The sequence below is a fragment of the Rhipicephalus sanguineus genome, chromosome 1 (genome assembly GCF_013339695.2).
Source record: "Rhipicephalus sanguineus isolate Rsan-2018 chromosome 1, BIME_Rsan_1.4, whole genome shotgun sequence".
NCBI classification, from domain to species: domain Eukaryota; kingdom Metazoa; phylum Arthropoda; class Arachnida; order Ixodida; family Ixodidae; genus Rhipicephalus; species Rhipicephalus sanguineus.
This window is the reverse complement of record NC_051176.1, coordinates 101221289-101235542: the sequence shown is the minus strand read 5'-3', so window position 1 is coordinate 101235542 and position 14254 is coordinate 101221289. Positions and strand designations below refer to the sequence as shown.

Sequence of the window (14254 nt, the reverse complement as noted above, 5' to 3'; positions counted from 1 at the left end):
ATTTCTTGCACTGAACTCCACAGGCCGTAGCAGTTACACGTACGAACACGAGATCCACAATAAATGAAAACCGCAGCAATTTTCTAGCTACACTGTACTTCTGGCTGAACGTGGCCGCTTCATAGAGTATGGCCGCTTGAGCTTGCAAAGATCTAGCCACAATGAAATTAAATTAAAACAACGTAAGAATGACCAGTGATGCAGATAAAAAAGTAATTGTTTGGTTGTCGACAGCAGTATAAGTTAAAAAAAACATACAAAAGTATTAAAAGGTACTTATTTATAAACTTTAAAAATCAGGCAACAATGCGCATACGCCGCGCACAGCAGTCAACAAACACTGAAAGTTGTCAAAATAGTTTTGCACAAGTAATGCAAATTCGCTACGGTATTTGTAAATTGTTAAAGAATAAAATAATTGTTTTTGTAAATACTTATTTTCAAAGAAATAAATTTTAAAAGTCTGGCAACATAATAATAATTATGAAAGTCTGGCCACAAAAACGCAACCTGACGTTTGGACTCAAAGCAAAACATCATAAATCAACATCAAAGCTTACTTTTATTATTTATGGCTTTGTGTTGCTTTCATTATTTATGTAATGAACGTCAATTGCGTAGGTATAAGAAAAGATGACATTTTTCATTAAAAACTGGCAACACTGTAAAAACATGAAAATCTGGCGACTTTCATGAAACATTATGTGTTGTCACCGCCCATGGACTGCTTTGTCAATAATATTCTTTTGAAACATACAAAACACGTTTTATTCAAGAGCTATGAAAGCTAATCTGGCTGAAATTTTAAAACGTTCCGGTGTGAAGCGGAGAATTTATCCTCCGTGATTAGCATTTAGCGTTGGTGATCTCGGTACCCCGCTACTACCGAAATACCATGCAGTTTGCGTGCCAGTAATGTTGACAGTGACGCCAACGAAAGCACCGAAGACGTCAACGTGATGCTAGAATGTATTGTTACGTGCTGCGATGATTTCCGAACGATGAGAGAAGTTTTCCAGTCTTTTACGTCCGATGACAAGATGTTCTCTGTTATGACTACTGTGACTACGGCGTCCAAATCATCATCACCATCATTGCCGGAACTGCTGTCGGCCTGTTTGCACCACGGCCGGCAGCAAGCATGGCACCAAGAAACGTTTGGTAGTTATCATTGTGGTATAGTTATAGATGTTCTCTAGTAGTAGCTGGTAGAATAGTACAACGCTGTAGTGTAGTAGTTTATTAGTGTCATTAGTTCGGTCAGCCCGATGCACCGTTGTGCGACAAATGTAAGCAACCGCAGGCGATGTGTTTGATCGGCGCTTTCGTTTAAGGTGAGTATGGTTTTTCTAATATCAACCTGATCCGGCTCGATATGTTTCAGGGCGCTTTTGCATGCACTGTTTCCAACTCCTTGTAAGGCCTCAACTGGGTAATCGCGACGGTGTTTCATGCCCGTTTATAATCGTGAGTCGTGACACAACTCTTCACAACTGCCTTGGAGCCAAGCGCTGTGAAACGACCAGTCACACGTTATGTGCCTGTCATAAGAGCAGTACAGCGTTTGGTCGCTGAGCGTTGTTGCTTAGCGCGTTGCTCACTGTCGTAAGAAAATTGTTTAATCGATGTAGTGCCCTAAGCAGGTTTAACTGGACATTATGACCCATTTCGTGTGTGTGTTTTTGTCATGTGTTCCAGGAAGCAACGACGTTCTTGCCAGGACTAGTGGTACGTGCCCTGCAGAACGGTGTGTCGCCGAGAGCAGCTTGATTGTTATTGTTTTCCACTGATAGTACATGGCCATCTTTTTCCTTTTCTGTCGTCCTGACATCGAAATAAATTCCCTCTTCAGGCAGTTGCTCTATGAATTTCTGTATGCCTTGCGATCACTCCAGTGAATGCTGTCATATGTGTCTGTTTTTTTACGAAGTTTTTTTTTTTGCAATACTTCCTTGGTTTCGTTGCATGAACAACAGGTGATTATGAAGGTATTGCATTAGAACGTTTAACTGGGCAAGTTGGTGTGATTCCATCTTGAATGAATAAACCGCGCGAAAGAACGAGGATGAACAGAAGAAACAGCGCCGTGGTCTGTTGTTTCTTCTGTTCGTACTCGTTCTTTCGCGCGGTTTATTCATTCAAGATTATGAAGGTGTGGCAAGGTGCGTGGCGTGTTCCCACGGATGTGGAGCCTGTGAAAGCAGACAGATAAGATCAATATATAAATTATTTAATAAAATAAATAAATGATGTAATTTCTATTGTGTTACAGTGTCGATACAGTCGAAGCCGCATATATCAATCTCGCAAAAAGAAAACTGACATTGGTTCGATGTATCTGATAATTCGATATACAACTTCTAATGAAATTATTGCATTTGAAGTGCGAATTTAGGTGCGCAAGTTGGCTTAACGGCACTGCTTCACGATAATGTAAGAAACACGCCTTCACGGCAATGCGCGGTAGTTTTTTTTTTTTTTTTCCACGCTGTTTGTAATTGGGGATGTAGGGGCAGGTTATACGCAAAAAAATACGATATAGATATAAATAGCGCCTAAAAATCATAGGCAGCTGTGCGCACTCGTCAGGCGCCGGAAGCGTGTACTCTGCCTTGGCCCTCATGTCAGCCTTGTTTTTCAATATCGTACTCAGTATGCTGCTTGGATGCTGTACGCAGCGGTAACTTCAGACTTCTGTTCTACACGTTCGACTGTACTGATTATCTCCCCCCTCCCCCCTGGCTACGCTAATGGTATGCCCAAACATGAGGTCACGCGTTCAATGCAGGCAAAAAGAAAAGCAAATAATGAAAAAAAAATTACAAACCCAACTACAATAATAGCCTGAAGTTTCACTTTCGAAGTTTTTCGAGTTCTCAAAAGGAGGAGACTTTGTTGGTTACCGAACAAATAATTGATATAAACTTGATATATCGCCGGTATTATGTATGCAGATGCAGAATTTTATAAGACACTTGTCATGGGATTTGCTGAAAAACAATTATCGCGAAGTCTGGGCGCATGACAGACATCGCCAATCTATATTACCAGCAGAGAGATCAGTTTCGTCATATGCCCAAACAGAGTATGCAGAAATTGACATTTTCCAAATGCCATTAACTTTTGGAGACAAGCAAACGAACTATCGGAAACTTCGTAGGCGGCACTGCAGAAAGCCGACGAGTGCTTGTCAAAACGTAACAAAACACAAATGGGATCTTTACACCCGCGTAGCAGCCGTATCTTTCAGTTGACCCAAGGAAGTGCGCCTCGCAGTGAAGCGAATTTACGGGCCGGCGCCCAGGGACGCGGCGAATGCTCAACATAAAAATTTTGTCTCACATAAAAAAAAAAATATTGCTCGAATTGAACTTTTCGAAATCAATCTCCTTTGTATCCCATTCCAAATGAGTGCAAGCATACATTTTTACGTGGACCGCGTCACCAATCTGTATGTGCCTGTACATGAGTCTTTTCACGCATGTTTCGATGTTTGCGCCCCTACCTCATCGAAACTGCTTGGTAATCGGCCTTCATACTTTTGCGACACGTTTACTGACAAAGTAGCGGACGCCAGTGAAAGGCAATAAGAAAGCGTTATTCTTTTTCTAGCAACCAGCAGAGATTTAAGGCGCTTCGTGTAATAGAGTAAAACCTCAGTGGTACGAATCTTGTGGGGTTACCAAAAATATTCGTATCATCCGAAATTCGTATCACCAGAAAACATGGAAAATTAGTATGCGACAAAAGAAAGTTGGCATAAGTTTTGATTTAATGTTTCTTATGGCCGCAGCGACGTCATCAACAGCTCTGAATGATTGTCAGTAAACTATTAGACATCAGCGATGATACTTGTACTCGTAAATATACGGTGCGAGCTCGCGTGTGTAATTAATGAACCAGATGTGTTGTGACGAGTGACCGCTAGTAGCCCCTTCCTAATCGTACTACGCTTTTTTTTGCATGACGCCAGAGTGCTGCGGCGAAAGTAACTTAAGAAGCGCTTTGCACGCGATAGATGAAGGCCAGAAAATTTTAGAATCGCTGTCCTTTGTTGCTGTTATTTTCTTGTCATGGTGGTGTTGGGGCGCTTTTCGGGAGATTTACGGCCGTGCCCGCACAATCGGGAGGTTTGCTCAAAATTCGGTAGTCCCCCGTGTAAATCGGAGAGTTGCCAGGTGTGCGCGTACGCTGCGAGGCCGAGCTCCTTCGCCAAGACCGTCCGCTTCGTCTCTTGGGGTCTTCGTCCATCTTTCATGGGACTTCATGATGGACCCGCAGCCCAAGTTTCAGTCTTGTTTCATAGAACATCTGATTGCGAGGACATGGCTTGCATCGACGTGGCAGGCACGTGTTAACGCAGGACAAAGACGCTGCTGCCTCGAGCATAGCAGCACGCGTGAACTCGTTGAAAAAAAAAAAAGAAACGCGACGTCAATGTCATCTGTAATCTAAACACGAAAGTGCATAACGGCCTCCAAGGTTCGGGCGCACAATCTCTGAGGCAAGACGCACCGTTGATGGTCGCGCAGCGCGCATGCCCGCGCGGGACTGCCGCGTCTTCCGTGACAGCGCGGGCAGCACCTGTTCGTACCTGTGCGCTAGCGTACGTTCGTATCAAACGTCGCGGGGTGAAAATCGCTTCGCAACAACCGCACTCCAATACACTGCAGGCTAATGGGCCTTGGCCGGGAGCACAGGAAAATTCGTATCACCCCGAAATTCGTACGAGCCGTGATCGTATCACGTGACCGAGGTTTTACTGTATTGTATTTTTTAAGGTTTTTTTCAGCAACCTAGGGTTCTCCTTCTACGGCAACATTCAAATCGCTCTTAAGGACAGAAAAATGTTCGTGAAAAAATACTACAAGAGGACAAACAATGCCCTAAAATGCTGCCCACAATTTTTAGAACAGAATCTGAGGGGCTCGGGCGCAATGTCTGGGGCGTTTGGCATGGAATGATTGTTTTCGGAAACTTAGGCGCTATATACTTTTCTGCGTCGAGTCAAGCGAAAATGAGATCGCTGAAAAAAAAAACGGCTTTTTTTTTTTTCATTTACGATTTGGTGTTGTGGCTGGTCGCACAAGCGAACACATTCGAAGAAAACAACATCTTTATTCGTTGGCTCATTTTAAACGCCGTAACATTGTCCTTGCGACATGACTCATGCGGATAGCGATCGTTGAATACTGCTGATGGCACCCAGGAGAATTCACAGAAGATAATTCTGTGCATCAGGGGGAAGATGTTCAAAAGCACTTGATCCTCCGTCCGGACTGATGTTGCCGAGCTGCTCTCAGAAAGTACAACCTCTACATTGGGAGCTGCGACATGTTGAATGTATGGAGTACCGCTCTTAGTCATGATTTCCTGCAAAAAGGGAATTCCATAAGCAACCATTATTACCAGCAAAACTACTCGTACGCACGTAATGACCTCCGTTGCAGACGTTATGCACACGCCTAAAAATTAGACGAGAGAAGCATCCGTCGTAATTCAACGGAATAGTCTAGATGTCTTATCAAGTTGAAGAAAATAACTATCCTGGTAGTTCAACGTTGTGAAGATTAGCAGCGACATGCTTGCCGAGCCAGCCGCTTATTTGACAACAGAGCTGTTGACACTCGGCGCCCCTAATCGGCATCTCAATAAAATATTCAATTCGACACAGCAAAGAGCATTCAACCACTAGAACTAATGAAAATCACGCCATACAGACTGTCACACAATTACAAAATGCATTATACTAATTCACAGTGCCGTCTCACAACCAAGTCTGTACTCCAGCAACATGTAAAGAGATGCGCTACACACGACATTACAGCATTATGTAATCTACGCACGAACCTTTTAAACAATACCGCATTAGTACTGCCCAAAAGGCAAGACTGAAGGAGAAATATTATTCTCCTGACTGGGTCTCGGGCTCGTAAGACGTGGCAGAAAGCGTCGGTTGCATTACACCAATTTCACGAGCGAGAGCTATAACGATCGTCAAAGCAAAGTCAATATTCAAAGAAAAAAAAAAGCTTAGAGCACCCTTAACAGGTCTTGCAACACTTTCCCAAATAACCATCGAATGGCTTTATTAAAGGAGTTTATCGCCTCACGAATCGATCACCGCAAAAAGTTTCGGAATCTGTCAAGTAGGAACGGAGTTAGAGAGATTTGCCGCACGCTGTAATTACCTTCTCTCGTTCCGACAAGCGCGCTGGAAGCTAAACAGCGAGGGATGGCACGGGGGAAAGAAGTCACGTCACGCGCAGTTTACTTTTCAGTGTGATTGCGAGCGCGCGCGCTAGGGTGCACGTGGAGGCCTCCCGCGGCGGCCGCGGTAAATATGCAGTCAACGATGCTCAAATCAGCCAATGAACGTGAAATTTGGTGTATATGGCGCGGTCATTTGGGTATATGGCGTCATTTGTCGAGAGAAGAGGAAACGCTGACTTTGAGAATTGTAAATTCCAGGCCGCATGCTGCGCTATAATGTTTGGCTCGCGTGTTCTCAGGAGCCTCGACTACCGATCGGCAGCGTTTTCTGACCATGTTGAAGAAGTGTTGCAGGGCCCCTTTAAGCTTCGCCATTAAAGTGTTGCTGTCTTTAAAGGCCAACTCCGGGGATTTTTCGAGGTCAATGGACCTCAATAAAATTCGCTGGGTACGTTCCTTTTCACGTTCCCGTTATTTACGCCAAATTACAAGCTGGAGATATATGCAGATTCATTACAAAGGATTTTTACTGATTGCCCCGACTCTTCCCATCTCGCTTCCCAGAATTATTGGCAACATTGTATGCGTGACGTCATTTTTGGCAAAGCGGAAGTTACGGAACCGATGGGCCACTACAGCGTCTGCTATCTGCAAGGCAACAATCGTGTGTGTTTGACCAGCGCTTCGTTGGCTGGGCGTGCGAATTTCAGTTCCTTGCGGTAGTGCATGCGATGGGTGGCAAGTGGTGTTGCGTTGTGGGCTGCACACGATTCCCCGTTGGCAGTCACGAAACACACGCACCTAACGATTACCCTGCATCTTTATATTAGAGTGTTTTAGCTAGCAATGCCGGTTTACCGCACGGAAAGTACGGTAATACCATGCCGGCTAAAGAATGCACATGTGTGAACATTACCGTACGGAAACACTTTCCGTAACATATACAGGGCGCACAGTGACCGGGCCTAGTCGTGCGAAAAAACGTAACCTAATCTAGTAACGTTGGTGCGAAAGGTGGCTCGTACTTGGCTTATATTAAATTCCTTCGGCCCTAGCAACGCGATGTTGAACGCCGCTATTGCCAAACTTATGCACTCTTCCCATAGCAATATCAAGAAGCTTTATTTAGTCCGCAAACTTCTCAGCGATAGCATTTTACCCGATCGCGGCCCCACAAACTTGAGCCGCCTGGACAGGTGGCGCCATCTGGCGGTGGAACGCGCAACCAGGCAAACAAAGAACTAAACAGGCGTCTCATGAACATAAAAGCACCATTACTTTGACATGGCCAAAAAATCACCGGAGTTGGGCTTTAACCGTCAAGTTAAAGACAACAACCCATTCACCGTAGGTCCTCCTCTATAGTTGTTCGCGCCAGCCATACAAGCAGCAGCAACAGATGCAGACCCAAACCTCTTTAGTGAAGCGTGGGAGGCTGCGATCTCCAATCCGGACCTGTCGACCAGCGCCAACTCGTCGCGCGGGCCCGGCAGGCGGTCCAGGCCAGAGGGTTCCTGGAATAAGGGACCCTCCCACATTCACTTAGTGGCCACCCAATAAACGTTTTCCTCTCTCTCTCGCGGCGATTCGGCCTTCCTCCTAGCGCCGTTTCGAAGAACCTTCATTCAACCCGCGCGGCAACCTGGAGGCACCAAGAAAGAAAGGCACCAAAAAAAGAAATCGGCCTGAATTTCTGCCTTTCGGCAGGATTACTTTACTAGGGGAAGGGGGGAAACCGGGGGGGGGGGGGAAGGTCAGGCAAAAATTTTAGGGGGAGGCCGTGCACACCTCTGGCCAGTGGCGTAGCCAGGGGGAGGGCACACCGGGCCCGTGCCCCCCCCCCTCACCCCCGAAATTTTTTTGTCATGGCATACAGAGCTCAAAATGGCACTCCATCACATTTACCTGCCCGGCCGACCCCCACTTCTGATCAAGAAGGTGCCCCCCCCCCCCCCGACAAAAATTTCGGGCTACGCCCCTGCCTCTGGCGCCGCGAGTTTGAGACCCCTGCTTTAGAGAGACACTGCGAGGTAAAGGGAGAGAGAATAAACGCTTATTCTGAGCAAACGCACTGTGCGCCCAAAGTGGGCGGCCTCCTTATTCCAGGTAGCCGCGTGCCTTCGTCATCTCTCGTGCCCGTTGAACCAGGCTTCGCTGATTCTTCAAGTCTGGGTCTGATAGCTTGGCCTCTTACTGTTCGTCGGTTAGTGTAGCGGTGCTAGGGTTTTGTATGCATCCCCATACCATATGGCATAGAGCAGGGGCGTAGCCAAGGGGGGGGTTGGGGGGGTTCAAACCCCCCCCGAAATTTTTCAGTTTTGCTTGCGTATATATACACGCACACATACAAACGCACGCACGAACCTACATAAAGTATGGTTGAACCCCCCCCCCCCCCCGAAAAAAATTTCTGGCTACGCCCCTGGCATAGAGTGTCCGGGACATCACAGTATACTTGAGTATACTTGAAGTATACTTCAAGTATACTTCACAGTATACTTGAGTACTCAGTCGGTGAGATACGGTGAAGTAATATACTGTGAACGTAAGTGTTCGTTTGCAATTTCCTTAGGGTTACTCACTGCATCTTCCCTAGTTAGACTGGGGTGAGCTGGCGGGTAAGTTCTTCGGGCTAGTCTGTAGCGCTGCAAGATGTCGCTGTACTTTTTGGGTACATCTTCCTTCCTCCTTAGTGCGTCCTGTAGGGAAGGCCCGGTGAACATGAGCTCGAGCAAAAGCGTCGGCTAAAAAAAGAAAAAAAGAAGCCGTCATGGCTTTCGGGAAGCGTGCTCGACTCGCATTAGGAAGCTCTGGATTCAATTACGATCCCTACTCAAATTTCCTCAATTTGCTTCTGAACTCAGTTATTTTACTTGTTTGCAGGAGCTGCCCTGAAAAAGTTGGCGTCAATCCGAGCACTCTTTGACCTGTTCCGGATTTTTATTACTTGCATCCATATGGGTGATACTTTAGCTCACGGACCACGCTGCGGACGCCGACAGTGGATTTTGTGCGACACGGGGCCCTCAACCACTACCTCGTGGTCTCATAAAATCTCTGTGCCTGTCTACGTAGTCGCTGCGGGTTTTCGAGAACACAGGCGACAGTGTGTGTATGTGGGAACGCGAACGCATGACGGATGCGACGTCCACATGGAGCGGCCGCAAAGAGCGCCTGGAGTGTACTGTCGTTGACACGGCGGGGCGGACGACGAAAACACGTGAACGCCACGTGACTCGTGTTTCCGTTGTTTGCATTGTCGCGTCATCGCGCTCAACGGCTCAACCGTACCACCTACCCTACTACGGAACCTGACTTGCAACTCAGCGGCAAGACCTACCATCCAGACATGTTGCTGAAGCGTCTAACACCAATCGCACGATTTCAAGACCAAGCTGGTAGGCACCCGCTGCCCACGGACCACAAGATATCCCTATAGTGTGCTCCCTCTAATAAGCGTATGTATGTGTATATTATATACAGGGTGATCCAGCTAACTTCAACCAGACTTTAAAAATGTGCCGACGCACTGTATGACAACGCGACCAAATGCATGTTCCTACTACTTAATGGAGTCAGTAACAATATTTTTTTTTATGTCCTGGTAGGGTAAATCGACCAAGAAAACGATTTTTGGATTTCATTACAAAAAAGTAGTATACACTCTGAGGAGGAAAACTGTGCTTTGGCGAGCGCGTAGGAGCGCTCGAAGCCAATTAAAAATGGCGCCAAAAATGCGCCTCCAGGCGGACGCGGGGGTTTGTTGACATTACAGTGGTTGACATGTTTTCCATCATTTCTTTTTCGTGCATACATTTTTAAATCACAAATATGGCTAGATCGGTTAAATATATTCATTTTCTGCAATTTTTCTAGGTTTTGACTGCAAAATTTTCCGACATTGAACTTTCCGCGCGCATTTTGAAACAGACAGGTGCGTTTTTCGCACGATCAGATTTCCTGAAAATTTTCCAAATTTGATGTATACCTTTTCTGGAAGACTATCGGACCGATTGAGCTGAAATTTTCTCAGATTATACCTAAATCCCTTCCAAATAGTCTGAACCTAAAACTGTGTAAAACTGAGCGAATAATGATGATATATAATTGTTGGGGCTTTAATTCCAATAACCACGATATGATTACGAGGGACGCCGCAGTGGAGGGCTCCGGAAATTTCGACCATCTGGCGTTCCTTAAAGTGCACCTAAATCTAAGTACACGGGCCTCGAGCATTTTCGCCTCCATCGAAATGAGGCCGCCGCCGCATTTCGGCGAGATTAATTGACAAACCTCTAAAGCAACGAATCTGGGCCAAAAATTCCAATGGGAAAGTTGTAGATCGGTTTGCAGAACGTCCGATTAGACAGTTTCTAGCTTTCTATCCGTTAAGTATGTTCTTCTAGTCACTGCAGATGCCCGCGAAATACAGAAAAAAAAAAAGCACATGACATGCCCGCTTGCGCGCCACGGTGGTCTAGTGCTGGTAATGGTGCTCGACTACTGACCCGAAGCTCGCAGGATCGAATCCCGGCCGCGGCGGCCGCAGATAGAGAGATAGAATGAAGGGAGGAGGGGTACCGCTTGATAGGTGATGATGACTGCCTAGCCGTGCACCTAGCATGCCACCTAACAGACACGAAAAAAAAAAAATTTAGCGCTGCAAAGTTGAGGACGAAAAAACATGGACAACACAGACGAAGCGCATCGTTGTTATTGGAATTCTACCGATTCCAATCAACCGGGAGAAGTCGTCGTGGAGGGCTTCGAATTAATTGACCCATCAACTTCGGTGTGGTTCTCAGCGGGTCGCGTCGCAAGGAATTCGTGTGTTTCAGGTTGGTCTGCGTGTGTGCATGTGGCTCCTTTTTCACGGCTGCTAATGAAGCTTCCGAATTCCTGAAATGGAAAACGGCGTCGCGGCATGCAGGCGCGCGTAGCCGACTTGCGCGCCTCAATAGTGCTCTGCTTTGTGCGCAGTGTGTCATGAAATGTGCATTTGTCAAAGGCAACTCGTAATGTTGAATATGCTATAAATGGGTTATTCATCTTTCCGAGCTGTCTTTGAAGCTTGCACGAAGCCATCGTATATACTACAGTGCGCGCATCGTACGCTTGAGAAGAATTTCTGGTGCTTTACGTGTCAAAACCACAATATGATTACCGTAAAATGTCGCGGAAGCGCGCAGTTTCGCACAAGCGCCCAGTATAAACATTTCCAATACCCAGATTTCTGAAAATTATATGTGAAGCGCCGAACCCCTCAAAAGTGCCATCAATCACCGAGCCATTCACCCAACCGCGGCCGCTACGAGATCGCCACAGGTGCACTGAAGCCTGACGGCGTTGTCCGCTTCCTTGCGATGGAAAGGGAATAACAACAACAACTGTTGGGTTTTTACGTCCTAAAACCACGATATGATACGGGAGACGCGGTAGTGGAGGGCTCCGGAAATTTCGACCACATGAAGTTCTTTAACGGATACGTGCACGTTAACTAAGCACACGGGCTTTCATACATAGCATTTTGCCTCATCTGGCGTAGCCAGGGGATGGCATACCGGGCCCGTGTGCCCCCCCAAACAACCCCGAAATTTTTTTTTGCCATAGCACACAGAGCATAAAATGACACTCGACCACATCTGCCTGCCTGGCCCCCACTTCAGACCAAGGAGCCATGGGTGCGGGGCAGCCGCCTCCCTAAAGTTCCCGCCTGCGCCCCCCGCCTCCCGCCGACGGAATTCACTTCTCGTGAGCGCCAAATTACTTGGACCAACACCCTCTAGAGAAGGTGTTGCTTGGACGCGTTTAACGGTCTAAATTAACGGTCACCGAATCGAACATAACCTCTTTTGTCGTGGCTTTGAATTCGCACGAAAAGAAACGCGTCACTAAAAAAAAAACACGCACGCATATACCACAGTGTGCCTGAATTTATGCATTTCAGCATGTGCAACCAACCCAGGGAGACTCGTAAGGGTGGACATGCGATTTAGAATTTATTCATCGTTTCGAGTCCTCCTTGAGTGTTTCACGAAGTCGGCACACTACGCAGATTTCCAGAGAAAACGGACGGCGCCATGTATGTGTGCGCAAGTTTCAGATGGCCAATTTTCACCGCAGAACCCTCCCCCCCCCCCCCCTCCCTCTTTTGGATCGAGTCCGAAAAATAAAAAGAACAAGTCCCGCCATGGATCCAGAAATGAAAATGAAGCGATGACGCGCCTCTCAGAACGGCCTACCATTGGTCCCTGGCTTTCCGGGGGTAAAGCAGGGATATAAACAGATCTTGGTGTGGGGCAGAATTGGCGCCCCCTTCACAACATTAGAGAAGGACCCCCTACCCCCCCCCCCCCCCCCACCCCACCCCGTGCGCACGCCTATGGAGGACGCGCCAGTCTCTGCTGAGAGGGTGCATTGACTGCCATCCACGGAGAGACCTCGGAGAAATGTGCGGCCGTCGAATACGACACAAACTGGTGCGTGTCGCATCGACATTCATCATTTCGTGTCGCTTTTGAGGGCTCCACGAGATCGCCGCGCAGAACAAACACGCGCGTCTGCTTCGAAAGAAAACATCGAAGCGCATTCAACGATCATGCCGACGTTCGCATCAAGCGTGAAGACGACCAGGAAATCGCCGTTCCGTTGTCACACAATGCTTCGTGCCGCGCGCGTCATCAAGAAAGGTCAAGAAAAGAACGATTCGTCTGTGCATGAACACTTAAGACTGGTCAAATCGGCTTGTCGGATCGCCTTTGGGTGATTCGGATCCATTCGGATTTGGGTGATTCGGCCACGCCAGGTCAAGAAGGCAACCCTTTTATGTATGGTATGCGCGTGATTGTAAAAAAATTCGGGAGGAGGGAGGGAGGGGGAGGGGGGAGGTAAATAACCATACCCTGGCAGGCGGCAATTTTAGGGGGACAGCCTCCCCCCCCCCCCCCCCCCGCCCCCCTACGATGGCAACGCCCCTGCCTCCAGGCTATGAAGGCATTCAAACGAAAAACATATAAAAAAAAAAAGATAAGTAAATGGGCAAATAGATGCATCAAAGACATTTTCTTTTATTTCTGCATATAGCAGTAGTGCTCTGTGGAGGTTGGCGAAACTTGATCATGGTATTAGAAGGACATGCATTCATGCAGCGTGTTCCAGCGACTACAAAATTGGCGAATCACCGAAAATATTGCGATATTCATGATATCCTGACTTCAACCCCCCCCCCCCTTTTCCTCATTGTGTTTCTTCATGGGTTTTGTTGACGTCATCGTAATTCAGGAAGTGGCATGAGGATGTAATTTCCTTCTTGACTCTAGAACTGCGTCGTATTCACTCATTCGTTCTTAAACAGAAAGAGCGCAAACCGCATTCGGCGACCATTTTCGTCTTTCACGGATTGAGACCTCCCCCGCAATCTAACGATCTCTCAAAGTTTAATCCTTCCCCCCCTCCCCGGTGCGCGCTGCTGATTGCCTAGTGGAAATAAAAGCCGAAGTAGGCAGCAATCTTCCAAAATTAACAGCCGCAAGCGATTAACCTGAGGGATGAACCACCTCAACGCTGGATAACTCACCCACCACACGTCAGTCCGCGTGGCCTAATGGATAAGGCGTCTGACTTCGGATCAGAAGATTGCAGGTTCGAGTACTGTCGCGGACGAACTCTTTTTTTTTTGCTTTTTTGCTTTTTCTTCCTAATCTCACAGTTACATTTTACCGCTTCTGCAGACACACGGTGATGCACGAGTGCACCAGCTCCGCGTTTCACCGATGTCGCAGCGGTGAAAACACGCTTCCTTTGCACCAGACTTCTTTTTTTTTTCTCCAGGTGGTAAGTACACTGACCCGGGCCGACGCGTCAAGCCTAGCTCACGTACAACTGTTCTCACCTGGGTAGCTTGTCTTTTATTCCTTACTATTGTTAACAGTCTACCGTCGTAAGGTCTTTATATTGCTTATTTTCTTGATGTCGATATTTTGCATAGCTCGCAGTCATATTCTATTTCTTTCCCCGAGCTTTGTGCTGTCTTAAAACAGTT

The 14254-nt window shown here is 47.1% G+C and overlaps 1 non-coding gene across 1 annotated transcript; it reads left to right on the top strand.

The window, feature by feature from the left end:
- The first annotated feature begins 13802 nt into the window (after window positions 1-13802).
- Trnar-ucg (transfer RNA arginine (anticodon UCG)) lies at window positions 13803-13875 on the top strand. Its single transcript has one exon. It is a non-coding gene; the product is annotated as a tRNA-Arg (tRNA).
- The last annotated feature ends 379 nt before the right edge of the window (window positions 13876-14254 follow it).